General features: G+C 42.4%; 1 protein-coding gene across 7 annotated transcripts in view; it reads right to left on the reverse strand.

Moving 5' to 3' along the window:
• Positions 1 to 16,671, reverse strand: part of GNB1L (G protein subunit beta 1 like) — a 43,097-nt gene extending 26,426 nt beyond the window's left edge. For 2 of the 7 annotated variants that reach the window (XM_054219710.1, XM_054219711.1), the window contains exon 1: positions 16,532 to 16,590. The gene's annotated coding sequence lies outside the window, so the exon portion shown is untranslated. Of the gene's footprint in view, positions 1 to 15,194; positions 15,346 to 16,073; positions 16,274 to 16,531 lie in introns of those variants that run through there. The other 5 variants (XM_054219714.1, XM_054219712.1, XM_054219717.1 and 2 more) reach the window with 5 other exon arrangements.
• Between the last annotated feature and the right edge of the window lie 3,607 nt (positions 16,672 to 20,278).

A 20,278-nucleotide genomic window follows, 5' to 3' on the forward strand; every position in this document is an offset into this window, starting at 1 on the left:
TTAAATAACCAAAGGGAATTCCTATTTGTGTCCAGCTTACATTTCAAATCCCAAATTTTGGATCTGACCTACACGCATCTGAACTGGTAGATGACGCCAGTGAGACTGCTCAAATGAGGAAGGGTTTGCAGGATTCATTCATTACAGCAGTATTTCATAAAGCATTTTCTCTTCAGAAGGTTTCTGCTTCTGTGTAAACATGTCTCCGAAACCAGCATAGTTATGGGTCATTCTTTGTGGAGAAACTGAGTCAGTGACAGCAGGTGACCTCCCAAGGTGACACAGCCACTGGAACTGGGGTTAGGACTCCACTCACTGACTCCTTTCCCATGCCCAGTGGGATTCACACGCCACACAGTGTTTTAAGAAACAAAGTAATGTGGGCAGTACTTTAATCTGCATCAATTCATCAGGCTAAAACTTTAAATCCTTATTCAGGCGAACTCTCCAGGTCAGAAGCAACTGCGTTTCAGTAAAGACCGAACCTTTGGTACGTACATTTTACTTTCTCCAAGAACCCCTTCAGTATTTAAAAAAAAGGGAAGACTTAGTGTTACGTATATCACTTTTAAATATATGAGTCAAAGTTACAGATTATAAAGTATTTTTATGCTATGAAATATCCCGCAAAATTCAAGCTTAATTACTAATAGCATGTGTTATCTGTCTATTAGGATTCCCATCCAATACAGCATAAGTATTTGGATAAGCCAAGTTATTGGAGAGCAAATTAGTCCAGGAAATCTAATAAGGATCACTATAATTCCAGTGCAAACAGGAATAACATTTACAAGGCAAATATTACCTGAATATCAAATAAAAAAAATGTTTATTTTAACAGTTTAGGCTAAGCTTACCCTTTAGATACAAACCCACAATTGTTCCTTCTTGCCAGTTTGATCACATAAGTCTATATCCATTTTGCATAAGCAGGTAGGATGCATTAGTTAAATATGCTCGTCTCCAAGGCTCCGAGATAAGAGTAATCATATGTTAAACAGTTAAATTGTTAAAACGTGAGGGATATTAATAAAAAGCTGTTCCCACATTTAACAGCATTTGAATACTGATGATACTTCATTCCCAGTTTGTAGTACTGTTTCCCGTGTCTGCACATTCACATCAGTGAGTTTCTCTATGTTTTAAGGATCAACACTAACTGCTATTTAGTAAATGGAGAGAAATAAAACCAAAGTTACAAAACAGAGTTACATAGTTCACACATGTAACTTCAAGCTTCACTCCTCTCATCCACGATAAACTACTCCTAACCAAAAACATAGTGAAAAATGCAAAACTGTTTCACCGCCTTCATTTGAAACTTTGAACAATTCTGTGGTACCTGAACTTGAACCCCCAGCCTTTCAATGTGTGCTGAACAGCCCCCTATTGTACCACACTTTTATGCTGGCAGGAACTGAAGTGTCAATCTTTCATCAGATAATCAGATTATGTCATGTTCTGACCAAATTCATTAGGAAAACTTTTACCAACCCTATTATCTCAAACCTGAAAATCTAGATCAAAGTATAACCGATTTTACAGCACAATAAAACTGTTATAAATATTTAAACACTAATTAAAAGGCCTCTTTTGTTAAAAGTAAATAAATAATTGAAAGCTACCTCTTCTTATAAATGCCATTCAATGCAACCGTATTTATCTCATGCTTCTCAGAAAAACAGGACCTATATACGGTGGAGGGTGGGAAGAAATGCACTTAAAAGCAGTCATTTGAGAAGAGGGAGGGTTGCTAGACTTTTAAATCATTTGCCTGAAGTAAGTCACACTCAGTGCTTGCTCTAGTGACAGAGCATTAACCCCTGAATGCCTTTGCTAACTCCATTCATATTGGACAATCCTATCTACGTATGTGGTGCAGACGTACTGGATGGACACTACATCCGAAAGCAGAGAAGAAATGTTTTTTAAGGAAATCCTACATCAACGAGTAATTTCTCAGTAAATGCAATTATTTTGTAATTTGTTTTCTTCCTAAAATATGCATGATCTTGTCTCCTAAAATGGTAAAAACTGTAAGTTAAGTTGGGCAGATGTATTTTCTGCTTTTTGAGCAGATGTGACATCTGCATAAAACAAACACTGAACGTGACAGTACTAAATATTTTCTCTTGTCTCCATTTCAGGTGGAGAGCAAGCATGCCATGAGAGGGAATCAAAAAAATCATATTAATACAATTAACAGCAAGGAACTGAGTTTAGAGTAATCGTGAGCAGAAGCAGTGACAACAAATAACGACAGGACAGTCATCAATATTGATTTCACATATTTTTCAGTACTACAATCAGATTCTCCATCTGTAACTCAAACTTTAAAAGTATGATAATTTACGGAAAGGAGATTAATTTAGCCATTTTGAGTCAAAGATGTATTTCATAGCTTCATCCCAAATCCTGTATATTGTTAGGATCCCTTTCCCCTTTGAAGACTTAGTGAATGATTGAAGCTTCTACTTTCTGAGAAACAGATAACACAAGACTAGTAATCTGACTCTAAGCCACTGGATAAAGGCAGTTTGTTTCCTCTTAGCCCATCTGTCAACACCTCTTCAGTAATTAGTCCTAATTATTACAAAGGGCTAGCCTCCCATTCGCATTATTAAATCAGAAATAGTATCATAGCCAGGTATCTTTCAACGCCTACCAGACTGGCGACCTTCGATTTCATTGAATCTTCTATCAGTATCCGCCTTTGGAAGAGCCTCAGCAGTAATTTTAGCATCAGCTTCAAAGATGCAGATCCCAGAGTGGAATTCCAGGGATGCATTCATATACACACCCACATCATGGGACAGGAGAGCAAGCAACACAATTGACCTTCGCATTGTTCTCTAAACTCCCATGATATAAACCACACATCTCTATTTTATACAATAGAACTGGGTTTTTGCCTGCGTGCTTAGAAGTGCGGCTTTGAACTAAATGCTGATAGGAAAAATAGTGAAAATGTGTCTATAAAGATGAGGGTCAAATTTTTGTTAAGAAAACAATACATCTGAAACTTTTTTTCAGATCGAGATAAATTTGCAAGTAGGAAATAGTAACTAAAAATATACATAAATGTATTTAAGTGTGAAGATTTAAAAGGTTTCTTTTGTTTATTTTTGCCTTATAGCTGAAGTACTTCCCGAGAAAAGTGGAAAACAAAAAGGACGATGACATTGAAACTCTCACGGAACCAAAGCTCAATTAGCTGAGGCTTTAGTCAGACAGTTTTAAGCTCTTCATTTGTGTTAACATTTATTTAACTGAAACAAGAGAAAAAAAGATACTCTTAAGAACCAAACACTCCATTTCTTTTGATTAAAAGCCAAACATGTTTCCCAATAGCACATCCAAGACCAGTAGTGAGGACTTGTTTACCCTGGATTTCTCAACACCACCAGAGCACGACCAGTTTCCTCAGACACACTGAACCAACCTTCGCTGCACTGGCACCATTTGTGGCTCGTGAAGAGTCTCTACTAAAAGCTTGTGCCCAGAGCAGAGGAGCTACACAAACATTCAAAAGTCTCCATGTGAACAAAGCCCATGTCCTCTAATTAAAACAGAGAATGTTTTTGTTGATTTGCTTAATGTTTCAAAAAATAAAGCATACAAAAGACTTTTTTTTTAACAAAAAACCCCACAACATTTTAAAGAACTTTTCTGTGTCCTGTATTAAAGTGATTTAGTGATTTTTTCCCCCCCTCTCTGCAGGTCTCCTCTAAATGCTGTTGATAACAAACAATATCTAAATAAATAAAAAAATATATAAAAATAATAAAAGAGCTAGCTCCTAATAGGAAGCAGTAGCTTCTTATTTTGGGTTTGACTGAGCAATTCAGAGTTGGAAAGCTCTGAACAGGGTGCCTGGGGAGGAGGCCCCAACCTGCAGGGCTGTCGCTGCAGCTCTGGTATCGCTGAAGCCCAGTGCCTGGACAGGGACCACATCCCACGTGCTGGGCCCCTGGCTTGTGGATGTGTTCGGCCCAAAGTCCCTCCTCTCTCTCGTTCTCTCAACTTGGCCTACTTGGAACTAGCACAAAGGCATCTCAGTAGCACACAGTATTGGAGCATGAAGAAACTACTCCTATCCAGCTTCCTGCATACTTGCCCTGCATACCTTCCTGCCAGACTACTCATGGCACCATGCAGCTTCACTGCACCTGGAGAGCTTTTCACTTCAGAGATAACTAAAACTCACTGCCAAGAAAAATAAACACACAAACTTAAAATTCATTTTCCAAGTTGTACGTTTTCCAAATACATGCCACATTAGTAACATGCACAGTAACAGGCAGGCATTTGACTATCAATGGATCAGACTTTAAAATACATGAATATTTCAGGTATCAACAATGCAGTATTAACACACTTGCTATCAATTTTTTCTTGAGCATCCTATGAGAATTCAGTGTACTAACAATAAGAACCTTTCAAAGGAAAACACCGTATGGTTCTAGTGCTGCTGGGTCAGCTGACTGTCCATCTAGCCTAGTATCTGTTTCCAACACTGGCACACTCTCGAGAGATGCTATTCAGGGAGAAGACAGAAGCCTGACTGCTTCTGCAGCCTGTTCCCCCGCTACTCCTCCTTGCACAATTGCTGCATTAATGTTACAGGGCACATAACTTCACAGGCCATTTGTAGTCCTGCTGTCTATGAAATTGTCTAATCCCTTTTCAATGTGCTGATACCACTGCCTTCACTACCTCCTGTGGCAAAAAATTCACTATCTGTAGTTTCACAAAATGTAGGAGTATTTTCTTTTATTTGTTTTAAACCTGATCTCCTACTAGCTTCACCGAGTGCCCTCTAGTTCTTGCACTGCAGGATTTGGAAGGCAACAGTTTCACACTCAGCTTTTTTATCACTTTCATGATTTTGTAAATCTCAGTGATAAACATCTGTCTTTCTCTAAACCAAAGAGTAACAGCCTGTTCAATCTCTCCTCACATGACAGTTGTTCCATTTCCCCAATCATTTCAGTTGCCATTTTCTGCACCGTCTCTAACTCCACTAAATCCACCTGGAAAAGCAGAGAACTGAACACCGTACTTCAGGTAAGAGCCCAATGAGGTTTTCCTTAGTAACGAAATGACATCCTTGACAAGATAAATCTTCACTGACCTCAAAAATCACATGTCGCTTTCAAGAAAGAAGTTACTTCTTTCTGCAACAGATATAATTCCAGCTAATACACCTGGCAAAGGAAGTGATCTTTGCTCTCAATAGTGTAGGACTTCTGCTGCAGGGCAAGCCAGCATAGGAAAGGCTAAGTGGAAGTATACTGTCCAAGGATCTACATCCGGAAGAAATAGCATAATATTTTAATAGGACTTCCTGAAACACCTAGACTTCCTGGAATTACTACTTAAAATCCCAGAGGAACTGATAAAGTTCTCTGTCCATCCAAGCCTAACAGACTGCTTCCCTACACCACCGTGTATCTTTTGGGAAAGAATTTTAAAGGTCCTACCTGCTCTATATCAATGTTTGAGAGCTTTGGTCCATTTCTATAGCAGTAAGCCCTGTAGCTCCTCCTGCTGACTTGGCCCAAAATCCCTCTAATATATCATGTTAGCAGCTGTTTCTCCCCATTCCCAACTATGTGCATTTATGTGGCATATTCTACAGTAAATCAGATCCTTCCCTATTTTGAAGTTACTTTGTACTACATGGAAATGTTGGAGTTGCAACGGGTTGCCTTTTTCCCTTGATTGTCATTTCATGACATTAACTTTCATGGAAGTAAAAGTGTATGGGTCAAAAAGAGGCAACAATTGTAAAAGCATATGTGCACAATGTAATCTCAAAAGAAAAAAGAAATCAGACCCCAGCAGGAGGAACAAAAGGAAATGTATGTTTGTTCTTGCTGCAAGAGGCACCTAAGCACCGAGGAGACAGCGCGGCAATCTCCCCAAGGCTGTGCACAACATCACTGAAACATAACCCCAGCCCTGCCTTGGCCTCCCTTCTGCCACCACATGCCCATGTCTACTGGCATGAACCTACCGGGACACAGGAGCCACATCTCCCTGTGGTCACCCAGAAATGCCTCTGTCTCAGAATGGCAACAAGATGGATGGACCCCTGGCCTTTATCTGGCAGTTTTGCCCAAGGGCAGAGAGGAAGATGAGGCCCCATGTTCCCAGTGCAGTCCTTGCAGAAGGAAATGAGATCTGGATTTCACGACATTGCTAGAAAACTACCTCTGCAAAGCAGAATATTTATTTTTAGATACTACACTTTAGAATGTTTTATATGAACGTACTTCTGCAGTTTCCTCAGTTCCCACTAAGGTCTAAAATACTTACAGACATCAATAATTGCACAAAGGTAGCACCGCTAAACTAACACTGATTTTAAAGAGACTGCTCGCATAGTGAAGATGTTCACACACATCTGCAACAGCCATGGACCATTAACTTAGCAACAGGCTTTAGCTCTCTCAAACACAAAAGCCTCCATAATAATGTGTTCTGTATAGAACCAGATCACAGTTTAACCTGCAAGGTTTTTGGTATGCTCCTTTTTCAATTCTGCAAGTACTAGTTCCAGGGAAGAAGTCTGTGCCAAAGTATATTATACCTACTATGACAGTAAATTCTTCATGGATGAGGTTTTATACATAAATTACCTTCATTTGCAGTCTCTGAATGCTCTTCTAAATTTTATAGGATAATATGAATTATGAGCACCCATGTCTTTCTTGTAGGTATAACTTGAGACAGATTTTTTTTCTACTATATGGCAAAGGATTCTGCAAGTGAGTTGTAGTCTACAGCTCTCTCCCCCAACCTGTGTTGAACAAATGCGATAACACAGACCAGTCAATTGCTTATGAAAAGTGTACAGCCTGCTATAAAGATATGTATGTATGAATTAGGTTTAACTAGGACTAAATATGAATCACATGGTTAAACAAAAGCATTAAAAATATCTGAAAGTTTTTTTCTAAACCTTATAAACTTAGATTTCTTAATCTGTTATTTCTTGGTTTAGTTATTGGTACATTTATGGTTTGGCAAAATAACTACTTTAAATAAATTGTACATTTAAAGTGCACAATTCATATTTAATTGAAGCCACCATTGTAATCTTCACAAAATTTGGCTGTATTTCAGTGGCTGGGCTTTAGGTATTTTGCTGGTTCTGCTGGATTTTTAAAACCCTAGAGATCTGGGAATGGAATGAGTCTGTTCACTGTTATTATTAGTCTCTAGTAAATACTACTGGTGACCCACTGGAACCTAAATCCTAACCATTCTTCATATATCTGTTGAACACTGGGTGCTTTGGACTCAGTTCATACACAATGCTTGCCTCAGAAGCAAAGTTCCAGGTTTCCACCGGAGCTCTAGTTTCAGGAATCACTAGGAATGTCAACTGGCAAACAGTACCCGGACCCCAATTCTGCAAACTGCTCTGCCCCCACTACCTGAATCAGCTTAGTAGTTTCAAAGGCTTCACAAGATCAGGTCCTGGACCAGCCATTTTTCTGCAAGGACACACTCTTGGTGTGCTGTATTGAATGGCAACAACGCTTCAAAACGCACCTACTCACAGCCACTGAAACCAAGACGCGAAACACAGCAGGAATGGTACGGATGGTATGGGAATGCTTGCCCTGCTCCCATATCAGTGGGGGAAGGAGCAGGCATGAAGGCTCATCAACAAGATCAGACAAAAGAGAAAACACTGAATCATATTAAAGTAATTACCAGAAAATAAGACTTCTGTAAAATACTTGCAATCAGCTAGCTCAAGCCTTCAGGCTCAGTCTTGTATGGGGCTGCATGTAGCGGCACCACCCCAGGAGGCGCTCCAGGAAGAACGGGTGACTCAGACCCACAGCTCCTCCCTGGCTCCCTTCCTCTCACACGGGAGAACAAATAATTTCACCCCGTCCCGAATGCAACGTACTCCCACGTTACTCCTAACTAGCTTGAGAGCACAAAAAGCCATGGCCCCCCTCGGCCTGCCCTACTGTATGACAGTGAGGGAAGGATGAGGCACGAAGACCCCATTGCCTCTCTGCCCCGCTGTCTCTCCCTTCCCACCTCCCCATGCTCAAAGCTGCTGTCTAAAGCGGCCACATGGGACACATTTACTTCCCCCTCCTGCTCCGCGGTGCTGCTAGGGACAGGAATAATCTAGCATGGAGATAGCATCAGCGTGGAAGAGAAGAGAATACTAGTTAGAAAGAACATACATCGTCACTAGATAATGATAACCACATTTAATGGGCACAAACATGAAGACATGAATTTCAGAGATTTTCCCCTTATTTTAAAAAATAGGGGGTTGTTATAAAAATGCCCAATTAGATTGTCAGGCACTATGTAATATTTATAGTATAAAATCACTATAATTAAATGCTAAGTGCTGATTTCAATTATTTAGCAGTGAAGCAATAAAATAAGCAAGTGCCTTTAAAATGTTATTTTCACGGAGTAACCACAGAATACAAAAGGAGCTAAAAAACGACCTGTCAGGACCTTAGACATCCCATGGCAAGACATGAGATTTAAGATGCAAGGATCCTCAGACCCAGTGTCACAATTAATCTCTGCATCCCTCAGATCCACTTTTTGCTGCAAGCTTACAGTGGAGCTAGTATACGGGAAAAGAGAAGAGTGAATTCCTACCCTTGAATTCCTGTCCTGACTGAGTTAGAGTTACCACGTCACCTTAAAACTAGTCACTTGGGACAAACAAAGACTTACATATAGACTAAAAATACTAAAGATCTGAAGCAGTGAGGTAGTTCAGTCTGCACTGGCCATGCCTGCACATGCCTCTCCACTGAAGGACCAGGGCTGTGTTCATTAGTGTTGGAAAACCTTGCAAGATTAGATTTAAAAAATAATTTTAACTGGAAAATTAGTTCCAAAATATAATCTTTATTGAGAAATATCATCCAAAACATAGGAAATAAAGGATATTCCCAGTAGATATTCTCAATAAACTATCTGTCATAGAGGGGGGAAAAAGACTGCAATATTAAATATTACTAATTCTATTTTGGGGCTAAATAAGAGTCCTGGACAAACGGTGATAGAAAGATCCAGCAAACAGGAGTGAAGCTGTGGTAAACCAGATGCTGTACTGTCCTTAAGCAGGATGCAGTGTATGCATGAATGGGGACACCTCTGTCAGCCAACGAAGGGGAAGCGGCCATGCCACCTTCCTTCCTCCTGGGTGTAACTGATGTTGCTTAAAGGAAAGACCTCAAGCACAGCTCCAAATTTGCCAGGCTCAAGTGCTGTCAGTGTGCCAGGGCAAAATAACGAGTGGATGTGGAGCTCCTAGACTGCGTTCACCTCAGCTGTGATCCTTGCAGAAGTTGGGATGGATGACACTGACAATTTCTTCACAATTGGCACTACATTAAGGGTTTTTTTGTCAAGAAATAGAATGCAGCCCACTTCCATTCATGTTTCTGACAAACTTTTGTCATTCTAGGTAGATTTGCAGCTAAACAAAAACTGAGCTGGAAACGTCCAGTTCAAACCAAATGTCCTGTAATCTAAATATGGCTGATTATTCTTTGCTTCTCTTTTACCAAGAACAAAACACAACTTATTGAAGAACACATTTTGAAGCAGGAATAATAACCATTCCCAACCCCACAGCTCCATTTTTATTATAAATAAAAAACCCTGAAGGTCTTCCTTTAGCTTCAGTGGTTGGGAGGGAGTGGGAAGAATTACATGTTAAACTGCAACAGAGGAAGTACATACGCCAACTGGAAAAATGGACTATAAAAAGCTTTTGAACACAAACACAGGAGGAAGTAACCAACACCCTCAATTGTTGCAGTGAAAGGTCCGTGGCCTAAACACATAACTAGAAAAAAAAATTAAAAATTAAAAAATCCTGAATGTTTCACATGTTCTCGATTAGTCTCAAATTTGAGAGCCTTGTTCAATAAGGTCAAACTGTTACCAACAGCAGACCTGGCAAATCTCATGCAAAGCGCACGGATTCTGTACAACAGTAGCAGGCTAGAGACCCTTCTGCAGCTAAGAGTGTGTGTCACCTTTTATGCAGCACAGCATGATGGGCTCTCTCCCTCTCTGCAGCCTACTGCAAGCTGGACGGAGAGCCCTCTGCACCTGGGACAAGGGATCAGAGTGCAAAAGAAAGACCACGGTGCTGCGCTGCTGGAAAAGTGTGTGCCACAACAGCAAGCTGCTTCTGCTGCAAGGGCCTCTACTAACCAGCAGTGTCCCCGGCTACATGCCAGAAGCATCCCCGCCAGTGACATGTTCGCCCAGCTGGGAACCAACGTGGCATCGCCTCATGTGTCAGCGGACAAAAAAATCAAAGGGTCTAACACAGGTGAAAGAATTCAAAGTACAGCTTCAGAACAGGCCCATCACAGATAAGAAAATTTATTAGAGCAAATAGCCAAATACTGGCAGGCCAGAGCTGCAAATTCTAACAAGGCAGGCTGAGGAAAAGGAGGCAGATGGTGAAGTTAGCTGCACTGATTATACCTCCTCTAAAGAGACAGCTACACGGGCCTTTACACTGGGCAGCATCCAGCTGCAACCAGCCCTCACTGACACCAGCTCATACGCTTCCAGGTCCTAAGCAACCGTCCCACAGACCCAGCATTCTGGTCCCTAGCAGGTATAAAGTCTCTAAGAGAGATACAACAAAAAGAGAGCTCCCATGATGATCTACTGCCACTTCAGTAGTCTCATATTTTTCCATTAAAGTCATTTTCCTTACCCGTGAAAATATATTGCTTCATGGCATTTAGCAAAGTCATAACCTTCTAGTTACAGAGCTTGAACTTAATGATTATTCAGTGAGCGCAACGGAGCTAGGTCAGAACATAGGTACATAGATTCTACTAATCTTTACAAAATCATTCCTCCCCCAGCCAGTCACTGGATAAAAGGACATAAAACGGACCTCAAATTAGGTAGAGGTTTGGTTTTTTTCACTTTTCACTTTTTTTTTTCCACATTAAGTGTGTCCATGCATCTTCTCCACAGCTCACCCTGCATACCCTTAAAATCCTTGATATATCTCGTTTACAGCTCTACCTCTCCCACCTCCTAAACAGGACTTTTTTCCCTCAAACAGTCTCACCACTTACTTTCTCATGGCAAAATTGGCACTGTAGGCTGCCAACTGATTCCTGACCCTTTCTTTATATGTGTAGAGCATCATGCAATTCTACAATGTGAATTAAAAAAAAATAATCCTCAAATGCTTACAAAATTCTCCTGTTTCTAGGTCTCAAGAAGTTACTTTTTTTGATATTCAAACTCAAATCCTGAAGACAGAAACTTGCGTTTTAAGGAGAGGCAAGTAGAAATTTCTCATCAACTGAACAAGTTGAACTATGCTTCTGGGTATGTATTACAATACCTTTTTTGCATCACACCTACTCTACTAAATATACAAAACACGGAGCAAGTGAAAGTTTTGTCAGCCACCAGCTAATCAAATGAAAAATTATTAGGCTTAGAAAAACAATAAAAGCAGAAGCCAGCTGTGCATTTGTTGGATGAAAATCCCAGTGTCTCCCATGTTAGCTCATGTGCATTTCAATTTCTGGGAAGAAAATAATGGGACTTTCTCCACCCTTTCTCATGTGAGCCATAAAACAGATTTATTACCTAGGATATATTCTGTGTTTTCTCCCGAGGAAAAAAGAAAGTGGTAGAACAAGTTCATTTTTTTCCCTTCTACAACTAGGATTTTCTTTATAATAAACACAGAGCTTAATTTTGGTATCATATGGCTCTTCTATTTAATGCTCTGGTCACACTTTTTACCTTTCTAAATCTTGAATTGTAGCATTTTCATTTCAGTGGGGAATCTACAGCTGCTCCAGCTGTCCAAGTGTGAAAAGTCTGTCCTAAGATTCCTATCTGGTATGTTTTAAAGCAGAATCCTTCCCTCCCCTAAATCAAAGAAATTTTGCTTCTATTGAAAAATTATGGAATAACTGAAAAAAAAAAAAAAAGGCAACACATTAGTTTATGTTTCTTTCCAAATAGTTCTTGCTCAGCTTTACTTCATGCCCAACAGTCACCCAGCAGCTCTGGAAAACCTGGCCTGCAAACTCAGAGGTTTAGGACAGGGTTGCATCTCATCTGGGAAGCTTTTCCCATACAAATTACTATTTTTTGACTGTAGCGGTCACCTTCTGACCTTTAAGAATAAATCATGAAAGGGAAAATTTGCTGACTATATTATTTTTTGCTCCTAAGACTCCTTTGCTTACAGTATGATGTTACAATGCTAAAGATCTATGCTGGTAAATCCATTTATAGAAAAGGTGGTTTCCCCTATAACTTTCACTTTTGAGATGCAGAAGAGACCGATTCATATTTTAAATGCTTCTGAATCATGGCATAGCCTGGATTCTCCAGTTCAGTGGTCTGGAAATTTTCAAGGCTAATATATGCCTTTTTAAATGACATCTAGTAATACCTCTTTTTTAAAGTAAATCTGTTGACTCTAATATTTGTAGTCTAAATGTCGTCTACGATCCACTTTTGGTAACTAGCGCCTATTGTTTAAGGAGTCATACTTCTCCGCATGGCAAACCTGACATCTCTCAAAATTCCAGTTCTTTCAAATAATCCTATGACATATGAGCATTTACACCAAGTCACAAATGCCACTAAAACAGTCTTTGAAATGACAAGCTATGCCATTATTAGCTGCATATAATTAAAATGTACCATAGGAAATGCATTCATTACAGTTGTGAAATTATTTTTATTGCTTATGAACAGCAAAAAAATCCACTTTTTATTATACAACTGTGCCAGCACAGAGCTCAAAGGGAAGCTGGTTTGCCTGGGCAAAAATTGTGCATTTTTTTTTGTAGATTTCTTTCTTTCTCATTGCTTTGTGATCACTTTTACTGCTCCACAGAGACCAATAATTTGGAAAAAAAACCCCAGTAGTTAAAGTAGTTTTCAAGCTATTACTAATTTGAAACCCTTCATTTGTACTACCAAGTATATTCTAGTGCAGTCAAACTGCTTTCTTACAAAGAAAGCATAAATCTATCCACACAGATTTTTCTGGGATCAAGACACTATTACTGCTACTAAACTTAGCTTTTTTCTTTATAAAGACATACACACAAACATGTAACATTGTGCTGAGGTTTCAAGTTTGTACAAAAGAAACATATCAACATTACAACTCAGAAAAGGTGTCCAAAAAGGAAAGTTCAACAATCCCAGAAATCTCAGACATACACCTATAATCCAACATAGCTATGACAAAACAATTTATTCCAGAAGAGTAGTCATAATAGTTATTTTCCCCAATTAAGACAGTGCTTCATACAATATCATTTTGGAAAACCAGAATCTTCAGCATTAAACCTCCCATGGAAGCTAATTAGTGACAACTGACTGGTTTACAGTTCTTACTGTTCCAATGAAATAGTATGTTGTTATGGCTGAGCTTGCAGAGAAATACTACACAAATTAAAAATAAAAGATACGCAAACACAAAACATAATATAGCCCAACGTACTACGCGACAGAGAGCCAAAAAAATTGCCTCTTTGAAATGTAAGAACATATACGGGTCAGTAGTTAAGCGTTTCTTTGCAAAAAGAAACTCACGGTATCCTAAAATGGTCAACGGGGTCAGAAAAGGCGTAACGTACTCAGTCAACAGATCTGCTCCCTAATATGTTACAATTCTGATATTATAATTCTAATCCTTAAAAATAAGTCTTTACATCAATTCACCAAATACAGACTATTTATCTGATAGTAGAAACTGGCGCCTACTCCAGTGCATGCACCAACATAATTTCCATCTGCAGAATCTTTATAACTGACAATTACACATCTGAGCCAGAACAAACAGAGTTAGATTTCCCGATCATAGGATATTTTTACAGCAAGAAAAAATTAGTTTACCTGTAAATCAATAAAAATGTTAATAGGAGTCATTAAAAAAACAAGAAGTTACTCCAGTAGTTTCTTCAAAATGTAGTAATTTAGTTAAAAATAAATCAAATGTCCTCTATACTCCATATAACTTATGCAGACAGGACAAATTATTAATGAAACGCTTCCCAGTCATGCAGCCCTCTCTAAAAGCCTCACAGAAATGTTGCTAAAACTGGGGGTTGGTGGAAGGAGCTTTCGAAGAATGACAGGTTACAAAGAGACTGTGCTAAAAAGCATGGACAAGCGCTCTTCAAAATGGTTCCCAGTGAAGAGTAAAAGTTACACACAGATTTCCATCTCTCCTGCCTGTTTTTTCAGAGCACAAATGCCCGTTTTTCACCTTGGTCATTTCAAAATGAAGCTACTGACGCTGGATAGAGATTATTTTCTATTGTAAAGTGGTATATAAAGATGCTACATAAGGCATTTTCTTCTTTGCTTCCAGTACTATTGAAAAGAAAAATATACAACGAAAGAATCCAAATGTCAGATATCAGTGTGCAGATGTCACCCAGACACTGCGAGATTACATTCAGGATGCCAGCTAGGTCCATGAAATGCTACACAGCAAACAAAGTGCCCACACTGAAAATAGATGTAAACCAGCCTATGCCTCACCCACTTGGTAACCGTGCAGTACCTCCCTGCAGAATCAGAGTGCCGGTAGAGGGAGCAAAAGCAAGGAAACCCGAAAACTGGAAAACACCAGTGCTGCCGCTCTGTGAATGAGGAGCAGCATACTCCGGGTACGCGCTATGCAAAGACAAATAAGCGGGGTTGGTCTTTTTCTTTCCCCTTCAATGAAACAATCTGTGAAAAATTCATTACGGCAAGATTCTCTCAATTTTCTGATAGTAATAAAAGTAAAAACCTAGTCAATCTGTTGAAATGAGGCTAGTTTTGTAGATTTCTGTAGGCTATATCTGAATAGAAGTTTGCCTTATGAAATTATGGTGTATCAATCAATTATACAGTCACAGAATCACTCCAGATGAAAGGGACTTCAGGAGGCCTGCAGTCTGATCTCCGACTCTAAGCAGGGTCACCTATGAGACCACACCAGGTTGATCAGAGGTCAATACTATTTTTTCATGTACGCATTATTAACAATACTACGTTGTTATTTTCTAAATGCTTTCAAATGAAGGGCATTAAAGCACTGTAAGTCTTCCTGAGGACTGCCATTACAATTTTTCAGATGGTGGGGGGAAGGCACAGAGGAAGCACTGACCCACCTGAGGCTGTACTTTCCATGGACAGGACTGGTCTCCAAGTTCAGTAGACGCAGGTCCCTGCCTTGCCTTGATCTGCCCAAGCAGTGTTTACATAAGCTTGTTCACTATCCCTTACTTTTAAACACCTTAAAAGCACTCATTTCTGTTGGTCCTAAAAGAAAAGCACTGGGATTATTATAGAAGAGTTGTAAAATTCAGTACATTCGAACTGTAAGCTCCATTACAACTAGGTTTGGTATTTATGGCTCACTGATACCAAATATTTGATTGGGTGTATTCTGAACTCAAGGCCGTTGTGGTTTGGGATGGGATGGAGTTGACTAGTAGCTGGTGTAGTGCTGTGTCTTGGGTTTGGGAAGGGAATACTGGTGACAGCGCACTGGTTTTGGTTGTTGCTGGGCAGTCAAGGCCTTTTCTGCTCCTCACACTGATGTGACAGTAAGCAGGCTGGGGGACAACAAGGAGTTGGGAGGGCCACAGCTGGGACAGCTGATGCCAACTGACCAAAGGGATCACAGCATTGTAGAATGGTTCGGGTTAGAAGGGACCTTAAAGATCATCTAGTTCTAACCCCCCTGCCCTGAGCAGCGACACCTCCCACCAAACAAGGCTGCTCAAAGCCCCATCCAACCCGGCCTTGAACACCTCCCGGGATAGGGCAGCCACGTATTCCATGCCATTTGACACCATGCTCAATATATAAAGCTGGGGGAAGAAGAAGGAAGGGGGGATGTTCGGAGCGATGGCGTTTGTGTTCCCAAGTCGCTGTTATAGGTGACAGAGCCCTTCTGGCCGGGGGACGGCTGAACCCCCTGCCTGTGGGGAGCAGGGAATTAATTCCTTGTTTTGCTCCGCTTGTGCACGCGGCTTTTGCTTTACCTCGTAAACTGTCTTTTTACTCTTCTGATCCTCTCCCCGTCCCACCAGGGGCTGAGTGCGCGGCAGCGCGGTCCCGATTGCCGGCCGGGGTTACAGCACGACAAAGGCCCGAGGCGCTGGCGCTGCCGGCGGGCGCTTGCGCGGAGACCCGCGGTCTGCCCCGCGGGGGCGGGCTCTCCCCAGCACATCGCTTTCCTCCGCCCGCCGCCGCTCCCTCAGGCCCCGGCCGCGCCGCTGCCGCCTGAGGGGAGGCGCGAGGCGGGTAACGGTCGCCCCGCCGTTGCCGTGGCGACGCCCTCGCGCAGGCGCAGACTGCCCCCACCCCACGCAGCGCCCGTGACAGGCGCACCCCCTCGCTCCGCCTCCCCCGCGGCCAAGCCGCGAGCCCCCGGTGGCGGCGGGGCCGTCCCCTCCGTCCCCTCCCCCTGTACCAGTCCCCCGTCCCCGCCGTCTCTCACCGGGCGCCGCTCCGCCGGGGGGGAAGCAGGAAGCGTGGCAGCGATGATTCGGCGATCCTCCGCGGTACCTGAGGCTGCCTGCCGGGGACCAGGCAGACACAGAAGAGCGCCGAGCCCCGGCGTGATGCTGGCAGGCCGCGCATGACGTCACGCGGAGGCGCGCAGGCGCCCCACGGTCCCGCGCTGCTCCACGGCCCGGCCCGGCCCGGCCGCCGCCCGCCCTCGCCGGCCCCGAGCAGCCGCCGCGGGCCTTGGCCGCCGAGGGAGGCTCTCGCGCACCCCGGCTCTGCGGGCGGCGAGGGGCTCCGCGCTCACCCCCGTTCGAGAGGGCCTTACCCTCGGTGGGAGGCGGCGCCAGGCCGGACCTGAACCGTGTGGCAGCTGTGGAGGCAAGCAGGAGCAGCGGGAGGTGCGAGGGACGAGGTGAGGGAGCAGAGAGCTGAGGCCCCAGCAGCGCCGGAGCCAGCCGGGAAGGCCTTGGCCGGGGTGCGGGTGTCGGGCTGTACCTGCCATGGAGCGCACACCGAGCCGGCGGTGGCTGCCGTGGGCACCGCAGCTCTCACCATGAAGTCTGATCGGAGGGGTGCGCGACGCACAGTGTGGTAGGCTCGCTCCCACTCTGCTTCCACCGCAGTCCTTTGCTCTGTTCAGCACGGGGGTATCGTGTTCACAGATTTATTCGCCTCTTCTGGCAGCGCTGGCAATCTGGATTTGTTCTGGGATAAACAGACCCAAGTGTCTCAGTGCAACACAACCACACGTAGTTTTCCAGGTGCTGTCTTGCAGGAGAGCCTCTTTAGAGAAGAAGGTTGTCTCCTGAAATGGTTCCAAATGGAAGTTAATGGTTAGGTGTCATAATTGGACTAAATCGGGTAACAGTGAAATAAGACAGTATGTATTGTTGCTACTAGAACAAAAATGCTGCTGTGTGGGATTGGAACATACCCTGCTAACATGGCCATCCACCCTCCTCAGACAGGTGATGGCAAGCTCAGTGCAGGCACGTACATGTGACAGGACTGTGGAATGGCATCGTCTTCCCCCTTTAGAGTCCCCTCTTGGTCTCCAGCTACACCAAGACTTGCTCAAGGAAAGGAAATAAACCATCATTTGCTTGTGTCACCTAGCTAGGAGAGAAAAGTTTCCACATTTATATGGCTTCTCAGAAGGCTATACTGCTATATTCCAGCTAGAAAGTTTGATACCTCATAAAACATGCTTTTCAGTTTTTCTGTCATTTTTCCCTATGGAGCCAAAGATTCTTTAAAAGCTAAATTGCACCTAGAGTACCACAGTGCTGTTAAATAAGTGCTCTTCTGTTCCAGTGCTATTGATGCAAACAAAGGCATGGAGATTTTTTTGAGTTTGTGAAGGTAAATATGGGGCTTGCTTTTCTACTCAAATTATATCAAATCTCTCATCAGCAGGAATACTGGTTCCTAAATCCTTGCTCTGAAGGGCTCCTGAATGGCATTCAGTGGTTGTGAAACCACAGTACACCGAGGAGGCTATGCCTCCCTTTATTAGGTATCTCCTAAGCACAGAGAAATACCTTCAGTATTGTATAATGCACAAATACAGACCCATATTTCCATACATGTTTTGCTGAAATGATTTGAATTAAGAAATTTAGAGCAGTAGATCATTGCTATAAAATGCTACGCATAATGAAATCACACGTGCAGTATACTTTCAGGTCTTTAATTTGTTAGGAGCTAAATGTTTATTAGAATATGGTACTGTTAGTATTCCCTACAGTCACCCTGAAAATGAAATACCCCTTTCACAACACAAGATAATGAGTTATATGGCAAGATAAGGTGGTTACCAGAATTCAGGAATGACAGAATCCAATTAATTTAACATGAATTAATGCAAGATCAAATTTATTACAGTTGGATGCAATTTGTAATTGAAAGTTCCATTGTAGTGCATGTTTTTACATGTTATCTCCCATCGGTAAGATCTCAAAAGAGCAGATTCTCCATTTTGAACAGCAGCAATGTGTTTATTATGTCACCAATAACGCTTTCCTTTGGTGTTTGCTGCAAAGAACTTCAGGGACCAGCAGCCCAGTTGTGCACCACAGGCTGTGCTCGTGTTCTTTCTCACAGGGGACCACGACAGAGGCTTAAATGGAAACCTGGGCTTCATTTTCTTTGGCTGCTTTGCCGGGCGGCCCCTGCCTTGTTACTTGGTTGTCCCTTTTCCCATTTTTCAGCCTTCTAGGGGATCACCCCTCTTCTTTTTTGTGAGGGAGGGGTGAAATCAGCCCTCTAGTCAAATAAACCTTTCAACCTCCTATCTTCAAAATAAACACTTTTATTGTGGGCAGCCCAAGCTCCTTAGGTAAAGCTTTAGGTCTCAAATCCAAAAGATACACTGTGTCCTTCTCATAATTTCATAGTGGAAACCCTTTATTTGCTCATTCCTGTGGTGTTATGGAGGTTTTCAGTGATTCTGGTTTAGGTTTCGGGATTAGGTGAAACCAGAGTGCCTTAAACCTCTTTAGAGGTTTGGGATTAGGTCTGCATCAGGCCTAATATAGCCTTTCTGTGCAAGGCTAAATTAAATGGCAGGAATATTTGTTGTGCGCCGATTCACAGGTGTTTGGCAAAATACCAGAAAACATAAAGGAACCACTGGAAGAATCATGAAGGCAAAGCCATCGAAACATGAGTATTAGCTAAGTACTGCAGTATCACTTGCAACTGTGGGGTCTTTCAGACTGCTTCTAAGTGATTTTAAGCATGGGTATCATTTTTATGTGTCTCTTTCACATGAATGTGAGTAAATTGAAGATCTGTTGTGCAAATGGATCATGGATTTTTATTTGGGTATCACATTCTGGTAATTGCTGCCTGTTTTATAGCAAATGTATATTAAAGTTCGTCAAACAGCTGATATGACTGAAGCGCTATTGTTTTATTGTACACATAAATTCTACTCCTTCTCTGGGGTATGCATTGCCCTGACGGAATATGCGAAGTCACGTGGAGAAACGCACAATAGATTTATGCCTATTATTAAACCACCACCCTGTCTGGCTCAGGAGGCGGAGACGTTTGCCTCATTGATGACCACAGACTAATTGGAGAGAAAGTTTTGTTGGGTAGGCTGTCTGCTGTGAGGCTTTTCAGCACTTTTCACTAGCTTTGTCTCTAGTAGGGCTATTTTTCCTCTGTGTGCTCGGCTCCATAGTTTGTAATCCTGGCAAGGCCTGACTGACTGGCCGTAGCCCTCAGGTGCTGCCTGAGGTGAGCAGGTTGCATCGAGCAGAATGAAGAGCAGCTCAGCGCTCCAGGCTCGGGATGTCTGCACACTGCGGCAGCTGCTTTGCCTGCATTCGTGGGGAAAAGCTGAGCTCCAGGTGCCCGTCTGTGTGATGCTGGGCCATGCTATCAAAAGGAGATGGAGTTACAGGGAGGTGATGCCCAGAGCCCAATGGGTTAGTTCCTACGGCTGTCCAAAAGCAGTTACTCTCTGATGGCTATAGCCTGTCTGCTCACACCCAAGCATTCTCTTTACTCAGGATGTGCCTGTCAGCCTTCTCCAGAAAAGTGTATTTTGAATTCATTTCTCTCCCCAGATAGATTTCAATTTCATGTAGACTTGCCTGCATTCCGAAAGTCAACTACATCTCAGAATTACAGGACTTCTCTGGAGTTTTTTTTCCATGCCAACAACCAGTTCTCTTGCAGGCAAGCTCTTCTGCATCCCCACGGCAAGTCGTCTGATCAGCAACGC

The sequence above is a fragment of the Rissa tridactyla genome, chromosome 13 (genome assembly GCF_028500815.1).
Source record: "Rissa tridactyla isolate bRisTri1 chromosome 13, bRisTri1.patW.cur.20221130, whole genome shotgun sequence".
NCBI lineage: Eukaryota > Metazoa > Chordata > Aves > Charadriiformes > Laridae > Rissa > Rissa tridactyla.